At 44.1% G+C, this 25,026-nt stretch overlaps 1 protein-coding gene across 13 annotated transcripts in view; it reads left to right on the plus strand.

The window, feature by feature from the left end:
• LOC135903595 (uncharacterized) overlaps positions 1 to 25,026 on the plus strand; it is a 1,541,440-nt gene that overhangs the window by 969,122 nt on the left and 547,292 nt on the right. The gene's annotated exons all lie outside the window — the stretch shown is intronic.

Genomic DNA, 25,026 nt, shown 5'->3' on the forward strand with positions numbered 1-25,026 from the left:
ATAAAACGTGTAATGCGATAAGTCTATGGACTGTGTATAGGCTATTCTAAAGAAATATGTGTAGATACTCTATAGACTTCATAGGCATATGTCTATTGATTAGCTACAGACATTCTACAAAAAAATTAGGGGTGTGCTGAAGCCGTGTACAGTGCAGTCTAACACAGCGTCTCAAACAGTCGCCTAGGAATGCATATACAGCAACGGCTGCTAGGAAACGCCCAGATAACGATCAATGTGACCTTGAAACCCAGTTGAGCACCTATGAAACAACAGGCAACAACTCATCGCTTGGCATTTTTGCTCTCGGACTTTATACATACCACACCTGGATTCTTTCACAAGGGCGCATTGACGTCAGCAATGATACACATTGGGTTAGCCCCACCCTAACTGCTGAATCCAACAGGGAAACCACCCCTGATATTGTTAGTCAAGGCGCGGTTCAAAGCCCAGTCAGTGAACCGATGAATATTGAGTAATTTTGTGAAGAGATGTATATGCGTACAAGCGCACACGCTCTGAGATAGATAGATAGATAGATAGATAGATAGATAGATAGATAGATAGATAGATAGATAGATAGATAGATAGATAGATAGATAGATAGATAGATAGATAGATAGATAGATAGATAGATAGATAGATAGATAGATAGATAGATAGATAGATAGATAGATAGATAGATAGATAGATAGATAGATAGATAGATAGATAGATAGATAGATAGATAGATAGATAGATAGATAGATAGATAGATAGATAGATAGATAGATAGATAGAAACGTTTTATATTCGAAACAGTACCTGAGCGAGGCCAGGTATCACCATAAGGTGGGAACTATCTGGCTTCGACTGCCCTCTTGGCCCTGGCAACGAGTTGTCGTTGGCCTTCAGGTCCCCGAGGCCGAGCTTGGCCTCCCACGTTTCGAATAGGTGGTTTGCTTCTTGTGCTCGTTTTGCGTCCGTTTCCGGTTGCATTTCGCTGCCTTCCTTCCACGGGCATTCCAGGAGCAAGTGTGCCAGAGTGTCGGGTACGTTGCAGAGTGGGCAGAGGTAGCCGTGGAGCGTCGGGTAGAGCTTTGGGTGGGTTATCGTTCCGTGAGTGTACGTGTTACTTTGCTGGCGTCTAAGGACCATGCTTTCTTCTCTACCGAGTTTAGGGTGCGGTGGAGGGTACACTGGACGCTCGAGCTTGTAGTGTTGTAATATGGCGAAATAGTTGGTCAGAAGTTGGTCCGACCCGCGACAGGAGGGGCGTCCGCCTGTTCTATCGCGGGTCGGAGAGATCGTGGGGAGAGCGGAGCCCGGCTGACGTGCTCGCGGGCAACGGCGGGGGCCGCATCGTTCCACCCTAGTCCCTCGTGTCCGGGTACCCACGTTACGCAGGTGTACGGGAGCGGAGTGTTCCGTCTTTTTAGCATCTTGAGCGCATCGGCCGAGATGCGGACCCACGACAAGTTTCTACAGGTGGTCTGACAGTCGGTGAATATAACCGCTGCGTCTGTGCATGTGGCGGTGGTGACAGCGATTGCCGCTTCTTCAGCTCTGACAATGTAAAATTGTGAAGTGTACATAATCGTCATTCTTAATAAATACAATGTCGCATGAACATTTCATTTTCGCGAATTCTGGTACACCTCCCGCTTCGGAAAGTTACATGGCCAATGAGAGTCCTTCTGCTGCCAAACAACAATGATTCGCATCATATGGCGCTCAAGTGGAGATTTGACGGAACAGCTAGTACTTCAAAGGGTGCATATTTCTTTAATATAACCCTAATTGACAAAAATAAAAGATATATTTTAATTATTTCCTGAAGTGCACATGTAGCTTTTTTTCTGCGAGTTACCTTATCCAGAAGTGTCGTAGCCACCGGCGGCACGAAAGTAACAATGCGTAGGCAGTGACTGATATGGCACAAGAACAAGAAAATATAAAATGATATACAAAATTGCATTTCTGCAACAAGATTGGCCGGCAATAGGGCTTCATGCTGGCAAAAACCCTTATTTCTTCGAACCTGAGCATGGACGACCATGCTCAGGAGTCAGTCTATTCACAATGCTCAGGCATTTTCGTGCATTGCGAAAGGCGTTATTGAGGCCTGGTGCTGCGAACCTTAGATGGCGAAGTTCTTGCGGAATATTATTTCCTTGCGTATGTCAACCGTGACTCACACTTATGATTTCTTTTCCTGCCAACTTGGATATCTCTTGAAAGCATCGCTGAAGGTTTTTCATTTTTCATCGAAAAAACACAGAGTGCTATCAGGTTTCGGCTTGAAGCGCTCTGTTAAGAAATATATTGCGTACAGCAATGCGCTGCTAATGATCATTACAAGACATATATGATTCAAATGTGCGCATACCCTATGCATTTTTCTCACTATGTGTCGTAGCTGCGTGGCTTACATTCTTTTATGACACGTTCGATCTCATTGGAAAACTGTTCGAACCTATAATTCCCGAAAATTAGACAAATCCACGCCTTAGTTACCAAGCCCAACGTCGCAAATGTCACTCCGCATTGACTTTTGCCCAGCATAGAGGCTGTCATCGCACACTAAACCAAAGTATCACACAAAAGGTTCTGCGAATAGCTATGGCGAATGGTAGTGCAGAATACAGTGTGGGAACTGACTGTCCCCACAGCGCAGTATTAGCTGATGTCTTCTTACGGGAAAAAATAAATAAAAGCATTGGCCTATCTTTTTCCTTAATTTGTGCCCGTGGGTGCACAGGAGCGCCAAACCATGGGCCCTTTCTCATTCGTATGTGCTTCCGAACTTGGGAAGGTGATATTTGCCGGTCCGCGTCTGTGAACCGGATTATCTTTATTGAACTTTCACAGTAGATACGATGTTTTGAATATAATGCCGCTGGTTAATTCGCGCTACCTTACTAGTGCAGACAGTTTGGTCAATCACATTGGCATAAGGTTCAATACGTACTTCAATGTGCCCCTCTGCGCACTCCTAGGTGGAGAACGAGAGAGAGGGAGGAGAGAACAGCGTGCCCTCTTCAGCTGCGCGTTCGTTTTCCCACGCGTATTTGGAAATGAAAACATAAAGCCGGATATGAACGCCGATCTAAGCTCGACGCAGAGCCACAGTGGTGTGTGCAGTCACGAGGCAGCGTTTCCATTTCTTCCCTGGCTCGCGCGCCACATCACTCTTTGTTATTCTCTCTCTTTCTCCCTCACACCCCTACCACTGCGTAGTATGCAGGCACACACTAGGGATTAAACGTAAACAGATCGTCTTCCAGGCTGCATCAATATTGACATTCCTGTCATACAAAGGCGAGTTCTTGCGCCGGCGACACTACAGGCGGCCGTGGCACATCGACTTCACAGCCTCTGCCGAGCACATATGGCAAAGACTGTTTTCGGAGCGACTGAAGTCGGACGGTAGACGCCCCGCCGTATATCGGCTCAGCTGATGCAGGCCACTGTTATATACGTATGCATTCAGGCACCATGAGCATTACAAGACTGTAGAATCGATCGGTTATGGATGCATAGCCGCAGAAGCATAAGGAGGCGCACCGACCAACCTAATCCCAATTCCACTAGCGTGTTTTTGTTATCGTATCATGGTATTCAAGCTATCGTGCTTACCGACTTCAGGGCCTTTTTTTTGTTGTTGTTGTTGATGTTCATGTGCATCTAAGCATTCAAGAATAATAGCAGCCACTGACTTATGTTTTTCTGTTCTTTTTAACGGTCAGCGTGGCCTACCTAACAGGCGAGGCATGTAGGAATGCATTGTTATTTGATTGTTCGTAACGGGTTTTTACGCAGTTGTATTAACGTCATCTTCTTGTGGGAATATTACCGTATTCATTTTTGGACGTATTAATCCTGAATTGAAAAATGCCTCAACGAAAGCCACAAACGAGAAATTACTGGTATTCGTTTTGCTCTGCTCGATGGATACTCTTGAGTGAAATGGTCTGAACTTGGGCGTCTTGCTATGATTTCCTTGCGGGAAAAAAGCGCGAAAAATTGAGGCAAGACTTGTCTTTGTTCCATGGGTCGTTTTTTTCTAGCTGTTTACCCGCATTGAAGCTTCTGAGCAAAAAATGAGGGAGTGCAATTGTGGCCCGGTATGTTAATGTTGCCATAAAGACGAACGTATATTAATACAAATCTTACATACGTATTGTCGTAGTTAACATTAGCCAAGCCATTTAAAGAACGTTTCTACAATATATGATTATGAGACTGTGGTGTTTGGTCATCACAGAATATTCCGCTAACAGGATATTATTTATATACTAATTGCTCGACTAATTAGGTAAGTTTATATAAACGCGCTTTCAACATTTTAGTTGCGATGCGATTTTCGCTGAGAAAGCCTGGAACGTTACATTAGGTCGGTTTCAGTGCATTGCGTTCTGCGTAGATATTTTTTCCGTGCTTTACTCGTAGCCCTAAAAATACGGAAAGCGCCGCGTCACTACGCTTTTCATGCCACGCCCCACGCAAACGTTACACGTGCCGCACATTCTACGGCTTTATTATGCAAACGTCGGGCACGACTAATTGCCAGCTTTGTGAAACATAGCAGCGGCGAAGACAAACTCTGATGTCTGTGGCAATGATCACTACAGGGAACGAGTCATTGTTTCCATCACGTCTTATGCGCAAACGGGCAAAGAAAACAAAATCAATGCTTTTCATTAGCCCAATATATAAGTTTATGCCACTCCGTAACTGCTAATATAACAAAGCTTCTAGTAGAAACCGCGACGTTGATTTTGGGGATGGTGGCTCATCTCTGAGAGAAGCTCCTATAGAATCATTTTCTGAAACTGCCACGACCAACCTTTTCTGTTCCTCAATTAACACTAACGCACCTATAAACTTGCGATAAGACTTACAAGAAAGAATAATAATCCCGCAACGTCTACCATCTCATTATTGTTTCTTGTTTATTTCAAAGTGACAACCGCATGCGGAGTGCGCCAGAATTAGGGTAGCTTTTACACGCCTGCATAGAACAAAAACAATCACCAATAAAGTTGTCTCAAAGAAAGCAAGAATTGATACAGGGTCGGCATTGAGAAGGACACAGTCGTACGTAAGAGTACACGGATGAATCAGCGGGAATAAGTATAACGCGTGCATGGTAATGGAGACGAAATAAGACACTATAGGCAAAAAGAGACAGGAGGAAGACAACAATCAAGGGAGCGAGAAAGGAGGCGGCGACAATCTTCATAGTATTCGTTATTTTGGATACAGTCTATTCCAGGCGTAAATGCGCGCACAGTGCCCAAGGGCCGTATAGCGTAAAACTATTCCAATACGTTTTTATTACAATCTCCTGACGTCAAATTTGCGTGACCGCCGACGCAAGCATCGGGCGGTGACCCACAGGGTTGTCTAAACAGACCAATCAAACGCTCTCCTCGTTCATAGGAGGTCAATTTTGTTCGCTTAAAAAACGAATAACATTGCCTACACTGAGCGGCTTGTCTTATCTAATTGGCTGACAAGAGATGAGGAACACACTCGAGTGGCGGCCACGGCGGCCGCATTTCGATGGGGGCGAAATGCGAAAACACCCGTGTACTTAGATTTAGGTGCACGTTAAAGAACCCCAGGTGGTCAAAATTTCCGGAGTCCCCCACTACGGCGTGCCTCATAATCAGAAAGTGGTTTTGGCACGTAAAACCCCATATATTATTATTATTATTAAACTCGAGTGGAGAGAGAATTGATGGACACGAGCCAGTATACTGAAAATAGATAACCGGATGAAGAGGGTGGTGCTGGCGTCTGCGATTGGTCCGGTTTCCCTTAGTTACATTGCGGTGGCTGGTCGAAAATTGCGGCGGCAATCAACGGAAGCTCCAAAATGACACTATAACGGATCCTCAGCCAACAAGCGTTGGTAGAACTAGGTCGTAAAGCAGCTGAAAGTGCCCGAAAACGTTACACGGCCACGGAGAAAGCTTTATTATACGCAAATAAACCCATGCTCTCCGGTAGGTGCGAGCAGCCAGTGCCTGAGTGATCCGTGGCAGCCATCTTTTATTCCTCTTGGAACGGGGGAGCCTACGGCTATGCAGAGGAAAAGACATTTTTGTTCGGCATATTATTGCATCTTTAACGCGTACACGTCACTTTGACGTGGTGAGTTTTCGCAGTTTTGTGATGTCGCTTGACGGGCAGAAAAAGTGGGTGCAGCCCGAAAACTCTTGACCAATAGCCGAGGGCTAATGAGAAAAAGGCTTCGAATCAGAAATAACCATTTTTATTTGGTTCAATCAAATCATGCATAATCAGTGTGTACATGTCATATCAGATGGGGAGCTATCGCAGTTTTCGTGGCGTCGCATGAGACAAGCGAAGTGGGGGTGTCCAAAAACGTTTTTGACCAATCATGGAGGGCTGATTGCAGAATTGGAATGGAAAAATTTGGAATAGCTTTGCGTTATAGCGCCCCAAGTTTACTCTGTATACCTCAGAGGACAGCTGATGCCATTCGGCAACGGTTTCATGGAAAAAAAATAAACATGCTGTTTCAGCCTATTCTTACGGAAAACGACCTTGTAGAACATCTTTATGAATACACGAACTTTATTTTGAGTCGTTAGGTAACTCGCCCCCCTTTCCCCCACAGGTAAACCGAAATAAACCTAGAATATTATCAATTCATATATATGTGACAAATAGCTGCTTCCTATACGTACTTCAATTCCGGCGTTATCTTTAGGGATGGTGCTTTGTCTTCTAAAAATATGAGCTTGCGTAAAAAGTGGGCGGAAATTTGTTCTCAGATTCCGATCGTTCTTTTTTCTTTTCTTTTCTCTTTCTTTTTTATCACCTTACGTACTTCATACACGCCCGCCAGATTTTCAATCTTTTAATGTATGCGTAGGACGCATGGCCAATAAGCAAACAGAATCCCATCAGTCTCATAACTCTTCATTACCGGAGAGTAACTTCTATAAAGAAACGCTTCATTTGGCATTCGCTTGCTTCCTTTTCACATTTTTTGACGTGGAAAAGCTCCACTGTAGGCAGCGAGTAATGCATACTGTGCATATAGGCATGCACGAGCGCCATTCGAAGCGAATAGATGATGGGTGGTGTTTAATGGCACAAGGATCTCGAAGCGCAGAGGAGCCCAGTTGTCGCCGAGAGTGAAGCGAAAGTTTTAAACAGAGATGAATTACTTTAAATGTGCAAGAAAGGAGAAGAGACCATGAAGGCCTGTGGCGACAAGAAATAGAGCCGGCCGCAGTTGGCCGTACACGCTTGGCGCTGCTATAGTAGGCTCAATCCGGGGGCTTGACTTATGGTCGGCTATAACCGCCAAACGCTTCCTTGAATATTAGCGCAGTATTCACTTGTTCTCTTTATTTAACTATACTGCTGAACAGCTAGACCATTAAGCCTGTCTTAGGATTGGGAAAGCAGGATCATTTGTAGAATGAATAAAATTGGCCATAATAATGACAGAACTCAAATAGACAATGTAGGTCCAAGGTTTTTTGGTCAACCCGGCTTGATAGCTAAGGCGTTGCGGTATTACCATAAAAACCGGAATATAGGCCGAACTTTAAAAAGAAAACGGTTATAAATCGGTTTATACTGTTTTCTGTATTTTTTTAGAAATAAACTTCGGGGGTGTCATTCTATATTCCGGTCTGACGTATATTCCGGTCTTTACCGACATGCACGAGGTCGCGGAATCAAATCCCGGCCGCGGCAGCCAGATTTTGATGGGGCTTAAATACAAAAACGCCCTTGTTTTGTGCACTGGGTGTACATTAAAGATCTGTAGGCGGTCAAAATTATTCCGAAGCCCCCCATTGTGGTGTGCCTCGTAATCACATTGTGGGTCTGGCGCGCATATTCTCAGAATCATTTTTTAGATTTTGTTGGCATACCCTCGCAGACAGACGTAGGCCTCGCGGATAGCAGGCAAACGGGCATTCGGCAGGGAAAATTTAAAAAAAATAAGGCGATGGTGTCAGGAGCTCCATCGAGGTGAAGGAAAATGAAAGGGAAGTGGAAGGAGGTAAAGTTTCAGCACACCGCGTTCATGTGTGGAAAGACTCCCTTCAAGCAGATGTAACTAGACGCCTTGTGAAGCTAACGCTGAAGGTAGCGCTAATGGAAAGTACTGCCCCTTGGGTGAGCTTTGTAAATTCTGGTATCAATGGAAACGCAGGACTATGTAACTGGTACCCATAAGCCTCTAGCACCGCTCTTCTCATTGAATATATATTGTGTTATGCAAACAATGAGGAAGGTTATGCAATGACGCAGCATTCACTTCTGTCGTTAACCATCTTACGGTTGCTACTTTTTCGAGCGGTCTAGTGTCGGCCGCAACATAATCTGTTACGGTGGTGGCTGCTGCGTTTGGCGTGGCTATGCGCGGCCACGCTGGCCCGATATTGATAGCCATCTGCAGTGGGTACAGAGTCGAGACGCGTCGAGAGAGAGAGAGAGATAGAGAAAGTTTTATTGCTTAAAAGTGTTTTCGGGCAATTGTCGGAGCCCCTTTAGTCCAGGGCCCCACTGGCCTCGGCCGCACGCTTGACCTGTCTTATGAAGAACTGTTACCCTGCCAAGTCCGAGCTTGTTAGCTGCGCCTCCCCTTGCCCCACTGTGCCGTGTTTATTATCAAACGGGTGGGATTCCCAATCGCGCCGAGGACTGGGGTTCTTGAGCGATATCTTCTCGGCGCTTAATTCGCGTTGAAGTCAGAAGCAGCCCGAAGGGCAATTCGCGTGCTGCTGCTGCCACTCTTCCTCAAGCTAGCGTACTGACAGCGAGTGGCCACGGTCACGAAGTGAGATGTGTTCATGATTGATTGTGCGAGCGTGACATTATGCTTATTAATTTACACGGCAAACGAATGATTGAAAGTGTATATGGCCAAAAAATTCGGTCATTACATCCGCATGTTTCGTATTTCGGGCGAAACATTTATTTTTTGGTAAGTGTTTAACAATAAACAATATATATATAACGTGTATGTCAATTATTATCATTAAAGTATTATATGGTCCACCTTATTGTCAACACTGGTAAGTGTGGGAGAAAAAATTACGGAACGATTGGTACAAGTTTATTTCTCATATTATGCGGCAGCCTTCCTGTAACTGCAAGCCAAAGCGGCGAAGGGTCCCGAGATTAATTTCGAAAACATTATAAGGCAAATGTTTCGCAAATTGTCACTTGGAGCGTAAGATATGAATTTGAAGGTCACGTGTAGGTATATTTGAAGACTTGTTTGCGTTATTCTCAGTGTATACAACACTCCGAGCGAAGGTGCATGTTTCTTATGACATTACGGGGTGCTCCACGTCGTCAAGAAGGCATACATATCCGAGTTCATCAAGGAATTTTATCATTTGTATTAACAGAAGGTACTGAATTTGAGGAGTTCCTTACGTAAAGAATGCCGTTTTTACGAAATCTCTTGCTGAGCACAGTATTTGCCACACAACACGAAAGACAAATATTGGGGGTGTGCTAAAACTTAACACGCTTTTATCACTCAAGCTGTATAGGCCAGTTATTACCAACGCCTGCCACTAGATGCACGTGCACGCAGGACTTTGTTCGAAGGTGCAGCCGTGAACTGCATGCGGACGAGCATCTTTCAGTGTTGTCACGTCGATGCCAGCTCATGCGGAAACATTGGAAACGACTCACGCGCCACTCGCAAAACCATACGTCTGGTAACGACGTGCAATGCTGTCAAGCATTGGCCTTTCTGTTTCAAGCGTTTGTATTCTCCACTTGCTGGACACACAGCCACGTTGGAAAAGTTTTCTAAATGTTTACCCAAAAATTATAATCAAAAGCAAAAATTTGTTTCGGCACAAGCAAACATTCCGCGTGCTACGTAAGTGTCTCTGAGTGCCGGTTTGTTAAAGAGCGCGGATCTCTAAAGTTATCAGGGACAGCCAATAGATGTGGTTTATGGCCAAAACGAAACTTCGGCACGTGGGAAGTGGACTTAGTAGTAGAAACAAATGTGCATGCCAAGAACATTAGCAAAAAATTGCCGACGATTACGTTACTTCCTAATGCGAAATTTGAGCGAAGCAAATAAGCTGTTTCACCTTTTCGATAGATTGAGGCAAAGAAATCGAGCAACACATGTATGCGCTATCACAGAATTTTTTTTTTATTTTTCACACGTATTCCTTTAACAAAGACTCCACTAACAGTTCTTGACAGTCATGAAGGAAGCTTTGTGGTCGGAGAAATAGACTGATATATGTTCGACTTGGTACACCAATGCTTGATTCTCAAAGACGAGATCTATACAAGTGCCTCGCGAGGTTGTCACAGCCGTGGGACGCGTTACGAGCGAGAGGAACGGGATGTTCTCCCGCCGGCGACGGTAAGCTTCTGCTTCGGCGGCACGCACCTCTGGATTCTGACGGCGACGGCGCTGGGCCTCTGCTCTGGCAGCTCGTTTAGCAGCAGCAGCAGCAGCAGCAGACGGAGGACTTCCATCGGTCGTCTCGCTCATGGCTCAGAAAGAACTGGCAGATAATTTCGCAGTGGCGAACGGCAGCGGCGATTTCGGCTCGGGCGGTGCACATATACAGATCCGCCGCCACCGATCTGGCTCTCTGATTGCCACCGCACAGGGCGAACGGCAGCGGCAATTTCGGATCGGGCGGTGCACATATACAGATCCGCCGCCACCGATCTGGCTCTCTGATTGCCACCGCACAGGGGTTGCATTGGAGGAGGAGCGAAGAAAGGAATTAAGTTCGAGCCGGCGCTTTGACAACCGGAGACTCGCAGGAAGAGGGGGGAGGGGGGCGGCGTGTACACCCAGCGGCAAACGATGGGGGCAGAAGCGCGCGCAGCAAGCGGACAACACGATAAAGGGAGGAGGGAAGAGATAGCAGCGACTGACTGATGCCGCTGACGCCGATAGTGAGTCAACCCCAGCTGCGGAGTTGGTTTCAGGGACAACGCCGCCGATGCCGACACAAACAATATGATACCCTCGCTTCCGCAGCGCTAAGAACCAGGTCTAGCCGTGGGAAGGTGGTCACGTATTCGTCGACGTGCCGGGGCCTACGTGAAATAACCGGCGCGTCGGCAACTGAAGAGCACCCTATCCGCCACACAAGAACAGGGGGGGGGGGGGGACCCTTTCCTCCTCTTTCTGCATGGCGGCGACGGTGTTCTATGCAGTCACGTTATCTTGACTCTCTAGCGGCGTCAGCGGCATCCAGCGGTATCAGTCGGTCGCTGCTAGCGCTGGGGGGATGAAAGGGGGGCGGAGCTGGTTACGAGGCCGACGACAACGCCGACGACGACGCGAAACCCAGGAACGGATGCCAAAGAGCTGAGCTCTAAAAGACTATTGTCGAGTATATGCAGTAACCTCTTTTCTTTCTGCAGGCTTTGAGTTATCTTCGCCGAAATAGTCCTAAAACAAAAATAATTTCACCACTCGGGCGTGAAGTGTTCGCCCTAACTGAAGAACCGAGCAAATTCAATTACAACTCGGACATGTCACAAAAGAATGTGGAAATCTACTTGGGAAAGAAAGGGTGCTTCCTAGATATTAGAATTGTTAATGGTGATGCACGAATATATTTATTTCTATACGAGTTCCTATTGCCCTTGATAGAGTTCTAGACCACATGAATGATGAGGAGTCGTGCCTGTGGGGAAGTACAGAAAATGGAATCTAGTCTTCAAGAAAGTACAATATCAAGAAAGTACAATATACAAACTTTGAGCACCGATTTTCGCAAATATGTTGTTTTATAATTCTTAGTCAAAGATGCTCAGAGGGTTGGTATTTTATATTGATATGAAAGAAGCACGGCATGGATTGATGTTGTTTCCTCCAAGGTATGGGGTACGATAGGAATGCAGAGGACACGAGTGACACGTGGGATCATGTCCTGTTTCTTTCTTGTCTATTGACTGTCGCGGTACCTTCCGGCACATAATTCGACACAGTCCAAGCAAAATAGGCGCAGGGACAGCAAGTGAAGATTTCCATTCTTGTTTTTTTTTTCTGTTACAAAACTTCGGGGATTTTTTTTTGACTAGCTGAAAAAAAATATTGGCTGCATGGAGAAAAAAATTTCGAAAATAACGGGCAAGAAAGGCCATACAGGGCGAGCGATTTCTTGTCATTTTTCTGGCACTGTTCTTTTTCGCCATGAATCTGCACCAAGAAAATCAGGTTAAGACCCCTAATTATAATGGCTAAAATGGCTGCCGTCGAATGTACAGGAACGTTACGAAACTGACCAATAATTTATTAGTTTCTTTTTTGTTTTTCTCAAGAAAATTATTGTCCCAACTATGCTATCGGGATGCAGTGTTTGTTTCTTTAGAAGTGCGCTTAATCCGGTATTGTTTTCTTTGTTTTTTCATCAAGCAACCATTAATGTTGCCGGCACGCCGTTGAGCAACTTAATCAACTTGCAGCCTCACAAGCAAGCTCCAAAGCTCATAAACTTACGGTTCCCGCAGAAGGACAATGGTAAGCTTGACATTTTTCTGAACATAGTTTTGCTGATCACCGGGTAGTTCTATGCCTGCGTGATTGCGGTGCAGGGGTGCCTTCAGTTACTTTTGATGCAGTTCGTGGGACATAAAGAGCAACGCACTTCCAGGTCAGAAGAGAATCAGAAAATATTATGATTGTTTGGCTGTTTTTATATTATGCAGATGAGAGGCGAGCGGTACTTGGAATATCTTCAGTTGCTAAGGACACTTGGAAGTGTCTTTCTGTGATCAGATCCTTAGGCAGCATTTCAATTATGGGGGTAACATTTGAAACGTTGATTATTTGATCCTTTAGGTTCACTTGTACTTACACAAGTATTTCCATTCTTCTGGTTAAAAAAAGAAGACAGTTATATAAGCACCAAAATTACAGAACCAGAGCAGAAAGAAAAAGGCATAAAAATTAAAAATGATCCAAGGACACAAATATATCAGTGGCAATTAACTTTTATGTTATTTGTATTTTCTCTGCTCGGAGCCTCTCAATATAGTTACATGTATCATGGAAGATACCCAGATACCGCATTCTAACTACGCAACTTTGAGACAATATTTTAGGTTGCAAGCTACTTTATGCTAAAAACTTAAGATGCAAGAAATAATTAAATAAACAAGTATATATATATATATATATATATATATATATATATATATATATATATATATACACCAAAATACCCACGTACATATTTAGTATGTATGTATGTATTGCATGTATGTATGTGTGTTTGTAAGTGCGGATACGTGCGTGCTTCTACGCTGACTGAGCTACGACGTCCGTGTTCTCAACCGGGATACATCTGCAACTATGTGACTTACGCTACATTCCTCGCCCCGTTTCCGCTCAAGTTACCTCTCGGCCTGTCAATCTTGGCTACGCTTTGCCTCCCCTGTTCTACAAAGGAGAAAGTGATCTTGTTTGAAAACGAAGCGCGATAGTTACCCCGCTTCAAGCTTCAACTCCCCACTGCGTGCCCTTTCTGAAGGCACAAACACACGGTGGCAGTTTTCTTTGATCTACTATGCGTGCCGAAATAAGGTTCCGCAAGCTGGTCTCAACAAATGTCTGACGTCTTGATTTGTTTGAATGGCGTCTAGGATAGCCAGTAGCATTCAGGTTGCACAGATAGTCCTTGATTGTTCTTTTTTCTACCTGCCTAAATTTAGTCTATATGTCCTGTGCGCCGAAATTTGTATATTTAAGTTTACTGCGCTGGTGTGCTCTAGCTTTACCTTTCTTCCAGTCGCTGCGAGGGCGAACTTGCCTCTCTTAGCTAACGAAGCACTCTCCCTTCGCGGATCTGTCTAAGCTACCGATAGGGAAGTATGACATAAAAACGCAATGTTTTGGCTTCCGAGTTTCTCAAATTATGAAGTCAATGAGCTCATTCGTGAGTGCAGGTGTGGTATGCCAGGGGAACGTGGCTGAAGTAATGCTCACCAAAATAAAGTTGTTGTGACTGGCCCTCTGTTCCGTTGTCCCCTCTTGTGTGCTATGTGCTTTTTTTTTCGCCTTAAATATATGTATAATGAATCGATACCAACTTTCCCAGCAAGAAGTTCTCTTAATCCTGAAATTGGCTTTGGGCATCCTCTGTCCACAACACCGTATAAGGTGAATCACTTTTGACTAAAGGTACTTTCTACTAAGAAGACACGAACTATCGGTTTAGAAAATAGGTAAGTGCGGTGTGTACCAGAAGGAAATGAAAAATATGAACTTGTTAGTTTGTGCCAGTAAACCTTCATTGAAGGAAGCTTCGTACACATGCACATGCAACATATCCGCACATGCAGCATACAAGCTCAGAATTTTATGTCGACAACAGCCATGTCTAAAAACTTCAATTCATTGTAATAAATGGATAACGAGGTAACGCTGAAACATCCGAAGTTTCCTTTGGTACAAGTTTCCTTAAATAAATTCAGTTGGAAATTAGAGCCTGTCCAGTCATCGCCGTCGATGTATTTTAGCGCTATTGATGAACCAAATCATGAATCAACTAGTCCTGAGATACGTATTAGCAGTAATTGAAACAACTCTAAGCACTCTCTCGTGTTGAACTGATTCCGCCATGGTCTCACTGTATTTCCTAGGTGAAAAGTAGTTAGTATGAATTCTAGAGAAGCCAGAATGGTACCCTGTTTATTTTCTGCCTTAAATTGTGTCTTGCCTCAAACGATGCTATTACTCTCGCCAAATAAATGAAACATTCATATTATTGCTCCAAAACTTTCCCATAAAAATCGACAGCAGTAGACCACACACTATTATTATGTTGCTGATATGCCTTTATATCAATCACATGTTAACAGTTCGAATACTTCGATTAATATGAGGTCGACACCGACTTTGTGACCTCCGACTGGAATCAGAATATATTGCTTTTACCAGTATAGTTCAAACTAATGACGATAGAACATCCCTTCACCTCAATGACATTCACCACCTGCTGGATTGTTGACGACAGACGGCATGATCAACAGGTCCAAAATGAAGTGTTCGAGTGTACTACGAATCAGAATTAGTGTACTGAAAAACAACCATAGTTCTTAAGTACTGCTGTTAAGACATGGCGGAGCAAATTCTTCTCTGATAACGCTTGAAATGTTTGAGATTGACTGCGTTCCCTATTTGGAATTCAGAGAGCCAAAAAAAAAACATGGCGGAGGCTTTGGCCGCGCAGTGTATTGGCGTATGGTACGTTTCTTGAATTGCTTTTAAAAAAATATATGCACAGGTGGCCAGGGTCGTCAGCCGCATTCCTAAACTGTTCATGTACAAACACATGACGCTGTCTACGTAGAAGCGAAAATAACCGTGCTCTTTGTTATGACTCTAAATTTATGCGCAGAAGTACACTGGGAAAATTTCAATGAGCTTTCACCAGGGTGCATTGTCTCGTAATTCGCCATTCAAGATGAAATCACTTATATAAAGTCAAAAAATATTCAACGTGCTTTATGATGTGAATTTCTTTCTCACTTTGGCACGGTTGGAGCCATCAAATGGTTCAACCACCTACCTTGAAAGATTTTAAACAGTCCTCTATTTTTCTGCTCTTAAATAATTCCTGCTTATGTTGCGTTTATTGATGGCTCAGCTGTTTTTTGGGAGTTTGCCTTGCTGTTCGATAATAGTGACTGGTGTGTACCTATAATCATTCGACCTGAACTTATAATATTGTGTTATAACATGTTTTCTGCTTTTTTTGCCATATTTTCCAATTTGCGAATGTTTTTCTTAGTTAGATTAGAAGCCACTGGTTCTGGTACCTTAAATATATGTGAAAACGTGGCTACTTCTATAAATAAAATGGATATTGTTGAAAATATATCGTCATGGATATAAGAAAATGCAGCCAAACGATGTATTTGCACGATCGTGTGGTAGAGTTTTGTTGCTCCTTCCTTTAACTGGAGTTGGGATGACGTAAACAAAACGTACGGGATAGGTGGCGTGCTTTAAAGAATCATGAGCCATTCCATTCTGTGAGGTGACTGATCAGCAAAACTGTTTAGCACACGACACGGAGGTGACAAATAATTTTGGACAAAAGTACGAAATCATTTATTGTCTTGGTGGGTGGTCATGGTGACGAAAGGTACGCACACTCATTTATTGTCTTTGTCGGTGGTCATTATTTCACTCGCAAGTGCTACCACATTCTTTGATAATGTCAAATCGATGCATGTACGACGCTGGTTGGTCGGTTGGGTCCAATGACTCATAGTCCCTTACGGGACTATGAGTCATTGCATTTTTTGCTTGATTACGGGAGTATGAGCCATTGCTCACTGGTGTGGGAGCCGCAGATGATGACATTTTTCGGCAGGTTGTTCTGTATATTTTATGCATGATTAAAAAGAATTTAGGCACTGTTCGCATCAGTTCGCTGAGAGCTAGCCTCTGCGTAACCGAGCTATTAGCCATTGCATTTTTTGCTTGTGTATGGGCGCATGAATGCTTATGGGAGTATGAGCCATTGATGATGATATTTTTTGTTCATGGAGATCAAAAATGCACGAAACCCTAGCCATATGCAGCTTCGCTGTAAAAGGAGAGTCCAGGCATTCTCGCATATGGACACGTGTACATGTTTATCTTTCTCGGATGACCACGTTTCACCACTTAACAAATATTATCACGCAGCGCAGGACGCGCCTGCATGCATAGGAAGTTTCTGTAAGATTAACGATGGTTCCATCCGCTGTCTGTCACCGAACCTTGTGTAATCTGATTGCATGTATGCGCGACGCGAATAGTGTAGAACTTTGTGGAAGACACGTGGGTCCCAGCGATTAGTTTGGAACATTCGACGATTGATGTATAAAAGGCGACGTGCTTGACCCGTTGATCAGATTTTAGACGATCGCCGACCGCGTTCGCCGCTATGGTTGTGCTATAATTGTAGCCTGTTTTGTGGGCACAGGTTCGCCCAATAAAAGTTACTTTTGTCGTTCACAGTATTACTACTGTGTTCTTCAACGTCGCCATCACATGACAATATACAGTTTTTGGTTTGGGCTTTATCCTACGTAACATTATTTATGTATTACTAGCTCGATAAAAATTTAAAAAGCACACTTATGGATAGACTAGCATATCGCCACGACGAAAGCTTGACTGGAACTTGCAGCCGTAACAAAGGGTACAAGGCACGTTTCCTGCACTAGACGAAACTCTAGAAGTCTCGTGCGTTTTGCGAGCAAATGATACCACGTCGGCAAAATGTCGGCTTCTATAGGAGAGACTGACGTTTCATTAATCATATTGCTAAATCTTAAGAATTTGATGTGATTAACATTCTTGAGATATTTCAGGCTCTTTCCGGGTTGTTTCTGTTTCTGTACATCTGACCAGTTTCTCTTCATCTTGAGTCAAATGGTAGTCTATCGGGCTGCTTTGCTGAGGACACTGGCCTCGAAAACAACCGTCGCGCCCACCTGAATCACTGTGTATGCGACCTTAAGCATGTACTGCTCTTAAATGAACATATTTCATGCCGTATTGGGCCACTGGGCATGTGGCATTGGGTACGTGCCAATGTTTATGTACCGCTCATGGTCTTTGATGCCGACATTATTTTTCTTTTCATTTATTCCTACATTCTATGAAAATCATACGCTGGAATCTATCTATTACTTCCCATGAGCCAATTTTGTTTGCACTATTTTATAACTCTTTCTTCCTTAATGTTATATGAAACTGCCCGGTTCTTTGCCAATGACTGAGAGCAAATATGTGCCACTAACGTCTGGGCTCTACATCTAAATTTATGAGTGAGTGGGTATATGCCACTGGGTTATGTGCTTCCCTTCAATGAGTGAAAAAAAAACTTTAAAATTTCTTCTGTACTTGGTGGAATCGAACTCACGTCACATAAATTCGCACAGCCTTGTCGAAATATACTCGTATGTTCACACACGCGGCATGCGCTAACTCCATCATGGTGCGGCTAAATAGCGCAGCGTTTCAAAAGAAAAGCGCCACAACGGAGCCCGGCTGCATACTCGACTCATATATAACAAATTTCAGTGGCGGCGATGCTGTGTGTGGCTGCATTACTTCTATGCTACACGCAATACCGTTCAACACTCAGCTTGATATAGATTTTGCCAGCGTCTTTGTTCTAATATTTTGTCGCTTGCTTTATCAACTGATGAACATTGAGCGAATTGTGAAGATTGTCAATTTGACTGAAATCCCTTTGACGTCGCTTACAAGCACTTAGCCGATTCGCCCATTGAGAGCTTTTTGCAACAACATCATATTTGTGCAATCTCTTGATTTCCTTGCGAAGCGCTGTGTTGCTCTCAAACAATCACCGAAATAAGTTAAAATTCCTAAGTTTAGCGTAAGTTTTGCAGCAACTTCTGCTAACCACTTTGACAATGTTTCTAACATAATCCTGTAACTGTTCAACGAGAGCAAGGGCAATTGCGGAGGATAAATAAAGAGTAAGCACTGGAATATATATTTCCTGATATTTATTGCCATCATTTTTAAACTGTGCAAGTTGAAGTATATAGCAGAGTCCTTTATTGTTCATGGTTGGTCTCAAAGCGGGTGGAAGCACAAAAAATATATATGAAGAAAAGCGCAAGAAATTCGCCTTCTTGAAAACAGCTTATGCTTAAAACTTGGCAAAAAATATGCCTATTCTGAAAAGGACCGCATCTGGAATGTTGACCAAGAAATAAGATCGAAAATTCCACGACAACTTCCTCGACACTTAGAGACATTGTACCATCGTCTTCGGCTGAACGTGGAATACACGAACAATCATCTGTACCGCATAGAGCTTACCACTAAACCCTAATGTGATAACTGTGACAACTTAGAGACAATGCAGCACATATTACTAGTATGCCCCGCGTACCGCGACGAGAGACAATTGTTTGAGCGATAAATGAACATGATTTGCCATGGTCCGTTAACATTGCCCAGCATCTTAGGTCCTGTGCCCGGCCCTTCAAAACAGCGGCGGATTTTGGATTTATGGTTCAAATATCTCTCAAAAATTAGACTAATAGGAAAGCTTTATTGATTGAACATTTTATATACAAACGCCTATATTTACCCGCCATGTCACCTGTAAATAATTGTATCAGGTCAACTTGCAAATTTCATATTTCTTTTTATTCTCTTTGTCTCCCGCTCACCTCTGAAATCTCTTAATTCCCTTCCCCATCCCTATACAGGGTAACATGCCAGCGGTTGCAAACGCGCCGGAAAAATTATCTGTTTTTCTCATAAAGAGTCTCTCTCTCTTTCTTTATCTCTCTCTCTCTGTCTCTCTCCCTCTCAGGCAATGAGTCCGATCTGTGTCGGACCGATTGGGCTCCATGATCGAAAAAGTGAAAAGCGAAAAGCATGCCCATTTTGCCGGAAGCTGCACTGGCATGTAAATACTGAACATGGTGACCAGTTTTAAGCAGCGATACTAATAGCCGTGATCAAATATTACACCATACCTGTATGTTAAAACTCACAGTCTCTAGAAGGACACGTTCCGCAAGAGCGAGATTTGGATCACGATTGCCGAGAAGCTGGCTGAGGAATTGCAGAAGGTGCCGCAGCAAAGCAGTGTCGTGTCCAAACTTCTCCCGTTTTTGCAGAGCCGCGCGAATCCATCAGCACCCCTCCGGGCTAAATGCTTATTCGGCTGATCCTTGTGCATCTTGAAGAAAAGAAAGCCTATATGGAATAAAACTATGTATTTGTCTCCTATAATATTGTTAAATATCAGTGAGGGCGAAGTTACACTCAATCTCTCTTTTTTTTTATGACCAACGGATCAATGAAGGAACATACTGAATGAAATAATGTGGTGGAGAGCGCCGCCACGCGGACAGATTTGCTTATTGTATGTGGATTTGACGAAAGTGGCAGAAGTGGTGGCAGAACAAATGTTAACGTGTTGGACAAGTGCAAAAGAGAATTTCCGTTAATTCGGGCGTTTTCCCTATTTTTCCCTTTCCAATTATAAACGAAGGTTAAGTGCGAAATAGTACCGGTGTTCCCAAGGTTCACTAAGAAAAATAACTTTCAGGTATGTCTGATATGCAATGCCAAACCCACAGAAGAAAACAAGGATTTCTTCTTCTTCCTTAGGACATACGTTCCTTGGTATCTGTTTACTCTAAGACCAGGCCATACTTTACTGGCTTTAGACCTAGCCAGGCTCCGCCTCTGAGCTCGATACCCGTCGGTGAGCCGACGTAAGGCCTAGCACAGAGACCATGGTCTGGCTGCAAATGGATATGAAATCTTGAAAATTGTACTTGAATTGGCGTGTTCTCACTCATCCACTTACTCTGAGTAGTCGAATCATTCGGCGGTGTTTCTCAGTGGGTAACCGCGCCGGATCCTGTTGAAAAGGTGCTTGCTAGCGGAATACCTCGCAGACACATCCACGCTCGGCATGGGCTTGTCCGAATTGCCCGAGCACCTATGTTACGACAGCAGAAGCAGCAGCAGCAACGACCACGAGGACTATGACAATTGTTTGACGGCGGCGGCATTTTTTCTGCTCTGGGCCTTTCGACGCGAGTTTGCGACATGCCAATTATTCGGTTCTACATGCTATACTGGATGGGCGTAAGAGAGAGAAACATGTTATATGACGCCCTATGCGACTAAGTGTTATGCGACGAAAACAGAGGGAAGGCGGGAGATGAAAGTTCAAGACGATGAGCAAACCGAGAACAAGGGAAAAGCAGGAGCCAACGTTTCGACAAGCGGACTTGTCTTCCTCAAGGCGACATATGCTTTGCTGACCACGTGGCAAGGAAAGCACACGTCGCCTTCGGGAAGACAAGTCCACTTGTCGAAACGTTGGTTCTTGCTTTGACGTTGTTCTCGGTTTGCTCATCGTCCTAAGTGTTACGCAGTCGTACGTACGTATGTCTATGTGTTGGGATCTATGTTTAACTGGCAATGGTACTTATACACTGACCAAAAAATGTTAAAACCTGTTATGTCTGGACTGATCGCGAAGGCACTAAAAAATAAATTGTGATGTTTAACGTTCCCACACCATGGCCATATACTGAGGCACGTCGTATTAAAGAATTCATTATAGGGATTCATTTTACCACCCGGGATTCCTTAATGTGCACAGAATGCACGGTAAACCGTCCTCTTTGTAGCTAACCCGCATCGAATGGTGGCCGCCGCCTGAGCCGGGATTCGCTTCTGCGCGCAGGCACTACCACGCTTAATAACCTCTATTTAGCGTTAGGTGCTACGAGCAATAAGCCGGGCAATGCGGGCTCCTACCAAAAGTGGAGCAATCTAATACGCCGTGTCAAAGCGCCAACTGTCCCGAGAGAAGAACGCAATAAACTAGCACGTGTCGGATGTGCCAAACGCTTAAAAGAGCTTGTTGGCTGTAGCACGAAGTATGTATGTCCGTGCCTTAAAGAGATTCTGTCGTGTTTTTTTTTTTCGCTACAAGAACGACGTCCCCATTCTTGCGCACATTCAGCCAGCTGAGGCTCTAGCTATTGGTTGCCTGAGCTCACCGTATTTTCTTGCGATAACTGAACTCCCCGTATAAAGGTGTTCTGACGAGAAGTACTTGTGGCTTTTCTCAGGCTGACTTTCCTTTTCTCCTTAGGTTATATAGGTGCACATTGAGCAAAAATATCTTGGGAGTCTTTGTCAGTTGGCATTTCACCTGTAGCACATTACAGGTCGCTATGCCCTGCTGCAGCGGGGGCGGATGTAAATTGTTTTTTTTTTATCACGTGTTTGCTAGTAGAAAATTATGGAGACATGAATTATGCTTGGTACTGATCCTATACGCCCATATACCAGAATGGACGTGAGCAACAGAAGTGTAAACGGTCATCCAATCAGAGAAAACTTCATTAAAAGTGTCCTTTACGTATGAGATACTTACCAAGTTCTGCCATCACCGCCTGAAAAATGAACATTTTTAACTTTCTGTGTTGCACTGGCTAGCTACTAATCTGCAAGCAGAACCAAGGGTTGCAGGCAGGATATAATTGTCCTCTTTGCTCTGCAGTTGTCAAACCAGGCAAGAAAAGCAATCGTGGCCTATTTGTTATGGCTCCGGGCTGGTCTGCTCTAAGCCAGACCTTGGAGTCCACCAGTGGCCATGAATTTCTCTTGCAGCAGCTTCATTATCCGAGAAATTCATGGTCGACAGTGGAATTGAAAGCGACTAAGGAGCGCAAGACCTGTTATATAACTTTTCATAACTTTCTCACGGAACAAGCTCACTCAAAAAGTGAAAATGTGGGCGATGTCAGGGCGAACTTTGTTCGAAGTTCCTGTGTTAATTAAGAGATAAATAAAATTTACAATACTGTCGTATTGGACTTGTTTGGAAGCTGTTCATGAAACGCTCGTAATGTTTGTTCGCTTCCATAGGAGAGAGGGCCAAGAATGGCAGATATATCATAACTAAAAGAAATAGAGGCCAATCATGGGCAAATCATTGGCAAACTGAAAGCTTCAAATGTGTGAACTAATTAAACGTTTTGAAAATAAATGCTGAATAATTTGTCCCCATTTCAATGTGTACCAAGATGTATGCAGTTAGTTTCCCGGCTGCACAGTAAGCTATGCGAGGCACGTTGTTTATAATTCGTTGAAGTATAGCCGCGTGTTGTGAGTGAGGAATAAAAGAATTGCCTTAAATGTGTAGATTGATTACATGTTTTGTAGAAAAAAAGCTTTTTCAAGTGTTCCAAAATTCTACACTGCCGTTTTGTCTACAATGTTTCACTGCATGAGTCATAAAAGAGCAGTACAAGACGCCAACATTCAATTCCATGAAACTGAGCTAAATTTTAAGTGCCGCGTGGGGCTAAACTTTTGCGCTCGTGGCCTAATTAGCAGCGCTTCAAACAAATACAGAAACTCCGTTTTTCTCCCTTATTCTCATGCGTTATACCGAGGTTTGCAGTCGGTTTCCCCGTTGTTCTTTGAAATAAGCGGCACGCAATGAGTAGTTCGAAGGCAAAGATGCAAGTGTGCGGGTAATTGCGGCATTTGCAATACATTACGTGTGCAAGTGCTCAGCAGCGTCATGCCTGTGTTTTAAAAATTTTACCAGCTTTCGGAGTGTATTTCACTACAACCTTTCTTTTGGAGGAGCAAGATATGTATGTATTCATTACTTCCTTTGCAAAAATTTATTTAGAAATGATCTTAACCGTTATAATCGCGCAAGGCGCAACGTTTGGAACTGTGTGATTTAATTACAGGCAACAGAAACTCTTTCAACAACTGCTGGAAAGAAATAGGTTCACTGGTAATTGGGTTTCGATTCGGCAAAGTCGTCCGAATCTGCGTCCTTTCTTTTTTTACAGCGGAGGTGTCATGCGCTAGGTTCCGGCTGTTTGTATGCGTAGGCAAAAAAGATGGCGGCCACCCCAGAGCAAAACGAGCTATAACATAAAGCAAAAACAAATCGCCGAGTATGGCCTAGCGGCATTTTCTCGCGAGAAGTGTAAAACCTTCTGTGATAAAAAAATATCCTACTAAAAAAAGGAAAACTGGAATAGACTGTTCAGTGCGCATTGCGCTTTGACGTCACGGGATCAATAGGCAAACTACGTAACATTATCTCAGTTCCGTTTCATCCACGCAATGGGTAGGCCGCGTGCAGTGAATACTGCAGAAGAACAGCGTGCCTACGAAGAATACTACCGTGAACCGAAGCAGGAATATGCGCGGCGATGGTGGGCGGAACGTAATACGGATGAAGATCGTGCCGCAAACACCAAGCGTATGCACGTCACATTTGATCACCCCTACCGACTCCACTCCCATTGTACTTGTGGGTGATTTCAACACAGACGTGCCTTTGAGGACGGAAAGTGATCCGTGGCGCTTCTCTTGGAAAAGTTCGGCATTCAATGTTACGCAAACATCAGTGTGCCCACGACGCGTCATAGATGATGTATGGATGAGCATTTCTTTTATTTAGAAAGGAAGTGGAGAAAACGCCACCGAAAGCGGAGAATGATTGCGTGTGTTTTGAACGACGCTTCTACAGTTGTCGTATAAGCTGCCTGACGTAGTCATGTGGATGCTTCGTTTTGTGCGGGCGCAGTACGCCTAGAACCGCACAGTCCTGCACTCTACGCGGTAATACGCGTCTGGCGGCCACGCACGCATCGTAATGGAACTTCCAAAATAACAATACGAGTGGTTTTGGCATTCGGTAGAACAGTAAACGAGGGATCCAAAGGAACTGTGATTGTTCCACAAATATAGATTTCTCTATAATTCTTCCAGAGCTAATTCAAAAAACACTACTAGAAATATTTATTTCACAATTTCGCTTGTTTACTTGATCTTGGCAGCGTTGTTCCTTCGCTTCTTTCGTGCGCGAGCCTATTTGATCTGGTTCCTTGTTTGTCAAGTAAAATAAAGGTGAACTTCACAGGCACACCGGTGACATACACCTTCTTTCATTTCTCTTTTGCGGCTTTACGCGTTTTTATGGCGAACGCTGGGCATGATTCACATTTGTACTAGTAAAGGTACCCCCCTCTCCATTGCATAGAAAAGTTATTTTGGGTAAGGCCTACATCCCCCCCCCCCCCCCCGAAAAAAAATACTCTGGGTACGTGTCTGATCGAGACCTTTCGGCACGTATACGACATTGCTCTGCCAACTCTACTGAGGATTCACTTTGGCGGCAGTTTAGCCTCCGTTGCGCGCCGCCACCATTTTTGACCCGCCACCGCTAGCTAAGTAGGGCGAAGCGGGCCCATCACAGACGCCGGCACTACCCTCTTCATCCGGGTATCGATTTTCACAGTGTTGGCCTGCGAAGCTCTCTCCACTTTAGCGTGCTCCGCACTTTTCCTCAGTCAATCAGTTAAGAAAAACTGCTCAATGTAGGCAATGCTATTCGATTTGAAAGCAAAAGAAAGTGACACTCTATAAACAAGAGGTGCCTTTGATTGGGCTTTTCAAACAACGATGCGGGTTACTGCCCGATG

This window comes from Dermacentor albipictus, chromosome 1, assembly GCF_038994185.2.
Source record: "Dermacentor albipictus isolate Rhodes 1998 colony chromosome 1, USDA_Dalb.pri_finalv2, whole genome shotgun sequence".
Lineage (NCBI taxonomy): Eukaryota > Metazoa > Arthropoda > Arachnida > Ixodida > Ixodidae > Dermacentor > Dermacentor albipictus.